This window comes from Empidonax traillii, unplaced genomic scaffold (genome assembly GCF_003031625.1).
Source record: "Empidonax traillii isolate 1590-97213 ecotype Southwest subspecies unplaced genomic scaffold, ASM303162v1 scaffold35:size4298261, whole genome shotgun sequence".
Lineage (NCBI taxonomy): Eukaryota > Metazoa > Chordata > Aves > Passeriformes > Tyrannidae > Empidonax > Empidonax traillii.
In genome coordinates this window covers 3,883,331-3,886,611 of record NW_020955228.1, presented here as the reverse complement: position 1 = coordinate 3,886,611, position 3,281 = coordinate 3,883,331, and positions in this window count along the sequence as shown.

Genomic DNA, 3,281 nt, shown 5'->3' with positions numbered 1-3,281 from the left:
ACAGCCTTGAAGCACACACCACTTTTAAGTGGTACAGGATTGCCATGCTAGTATTATGAATAATGTGTAATGAATAGCAGTCTGAGAGAAGCAGAGTATTCCATTCACTCTTTGAATCCCAGGGAGCACACAGAGCATACTAACCTCAGCTCCTGAGAATGCTGGTGTTCTTGCCCTTTTTGCAGTAGGTTGAGCACGAAGTCAGAGTTGCTCAAGGTCCTCAAGACTTGGGCTGTAGCTTGTCACTGCATAGAGAAGGTGTCCCAATGAGTCTCTGTATGTAAAGTCAGAATTAGAGACTGCAGTAGGCTCAGTGCCTCACTGTTCAGCCCACATAGCTGCATTTTTTTATAGAAAACTCATGTTCTCCTTTAAAACAGCTGCAACAGTCCTAACACAGTGAAGAAAAAAACTGGCTCTCTGTTCTTGTGGTGAGAACAAGCAGAGATTTTAAAATAGAGCTCTAGCACCCTGAAGAGTGGTATTTTGGTTTGCCAGTTGGATGCCATCAATGAGATGTCTGTTAAAAACATGCTGCAGCCATGCAACTGGTGTGTATACAAAAAAAAAAACAAACCAAAACACTCCACAAAAGATTTCCCCCACTCCTATTTAGGATGTTGGTTGGGATTTTTTTAAGAATTACAGTATTTACATTAAATTTTATTAAACATTGTCCTTTAAATCATCTTTAGTGCTTGTCTCCAGATCCAGAGAGCATGTATATTTCATTATCTTAATATTAATCTAATCTTTAAATTAAAAGTACAGTAAGCAAGCTTTCTAACAAATTACTCTTATCAGAGACAGAGTCATCAAACAATATTTTTGTTTGAGAGACAGTTCTTGTTATTTCATGTACTCACACATATTATTGCCACACTGAACTGTCCCCTTCTGACTGGTAGGCTCAGGAATCTTATCCAGTCTCCCAGACAGTCCCACTTAAAATGAGAATTCAGGCCCAGCAGTGGTATATCAAGGAGTGGCACAGAATTAAAAGCTGGAATTTTATGTGACAGATGTGTGGCCTATTCCTTTCATCCCAATGAATTTTTATTATAGAAGTCTTCAAGTTCATAGCATGTCTTTGTAGCTCATTAGTTGTCATTGTTGTCATGGTATACATCAGTTGGCAGGGGCTGGATGGGAAACATAGTGTTGGAAACAAGCTGAAGAAAAAATTCAGTAAGAGTTCTTTCAGTTGAGTGCATGACTTGATTCTTTGATACATTTTTGTCTAAGTTAGGACAAAGTGACAAAATTCAGTAGACTGGAGACCAGCAAGGTCACAGGCCTTGACACGACACAACGTTACGCAAAATATATATGGCAACTAATATTTGGACAGAAAGACAGGGGTACCACAGAGGTATTAAAAAAACTAAGAACATCTTTTTTGTAGCCCAAAAGAGGAGTTAGCTGGGTGCTAAATAGAAACAAAGGGTAGTTGGCATCTGTTGTCATTTAACAACACTGCTTGTCAGCTTAAGCAGGGGCACATTCAGCTGCTGGAACATAAGCATTTTGCTGTCCAATAAGCAAACTCTCCCTCACCACTCCTGCAGCTTCATTTCCTGAGTCTGCTTCCCTTCTCAGAGCTCTGTATTTCCCCATATGGCAATACCATTCCTATTTCTTGAGCTTCTCTTGGCTTTCTATTTCAGCTCTCTGCAAAGTTCGGCCAATAAAATTCATAGCCACTGCAGGTTCAATCAGTTCCATCAAAAGCCTTCTCACTGTTTCAGAGAAGAAAATAAAATGCAGATTTGACTGTCCTATAAATCACAACTTTGTGTGGTGCACATTCCTTGTTAAGGGAAGGGAGCAGCAGTAAACTTGCCTGAGAGATTATTCCACTATTGCAGATCATGCACTTCTGTGACTGGTGTGAACCTCATACAGCTTCTTCTGTGTAAAACAGTGTACTTCACAAAATAGTTTGGCATTTTTACTCATTCCAAAAGCTAGCCCACCCATTAGCTTCAGCAAGGCCAACAATTGCTCACAGGTCAAACAGCCTCCAGATATTACAAAACTCCCATTGTTAGTTGCATTAATAATCAGTCTATACTTGTGTAGGAGAGACGAACTCCCTTTTAAAATAACTTTGATATGAGTTGTTTAATTGAAGAGAGTTTATAGAGCAAGACATAGGTATGTTTTCAAAGAAAAGAGAACAAATCATACGTGACAGATGTCAGTCATGTTACTTAATGCACTACTGGAAGGAAACATATTTGAATGCTACAAGATAATAGTTTTACAAAGACATCTAGCAGAATACTAAGCAGAGCATGCATAATGGTCTCACAGACAACCATTCAAATACATAAAATTAGTAATCATGGTTGCAAAATAAACTTTCAGGACCACATGGCTCATCATCTGAAGGGTAAAGACATACGTCTTCTAGTTGCTTGTATTCTTTATTTCCTGTTTGCTTGTTGAGCTATTTGTTTTGGAGGGATGCTTGTGAAAATGCTGACAAACTTGGGACAACCTAACCATCATGGCTAGGCTTCGCGAACGAAGATTTGAGAGGGGCTCTACCCACGCTTGCTACAAGTGCGCTGATGGCTAAAAAGGCCAATGCGAGATAGACAAGTCCGGTTGCAGAACGTACAGCAGAAAGACTCTCCAGGTGATATCAACAAGACGCGATTCTTTCTGCGTTGTCTTTTCTCCTCGAGAGTGATCCTGCGTGTGTTCTCAAAAGCAGAAGCAGTGTTATAGATGGTGTGTCTCCAGGCCTCCCGACTGGAGGCCAGGGTAGACCAATGGTTGTGGTCAATATTGCCAAGGCTGAGGGACTGTTTCAGGCAGTCCTTGTATCTCCTCTTCGGGCCTCCTCTATTGCGGCAGCCAGTGGCAAGTTCCCCATAAAGCACGATCTTAGGGAGGCGATGGTCCTGCATCCTGGAGACGTGCCCTGCCCAACGCAGCTGAGTTCTCAGCAGCATGGCCTCAATGCTTGGGACTGCTGCCTGTTCGAGGACAGACGTGTTGGTCACATAGTCAGTCCAGTGGATGTTTAGGATTGTACGGAGGCAGCGCTGATGGAAGCGTTCTAAGAGACGCAAGTGGTGCCAGTAAATGACCCATGATTCAGAACCATATAGAAGAGTGGACAGCACGATGGCTCTGTAAACACTGATCTTGGTACTTTTCTTCAGGTGTTTGTTTTGCCACACTCTTTTACGGAGTTTACCAAAGGCACTGTATGCCTTTGCTAACCTGTTGTCAATTTCAGCATCAATCTTACCGTCTGAGGAGATGAT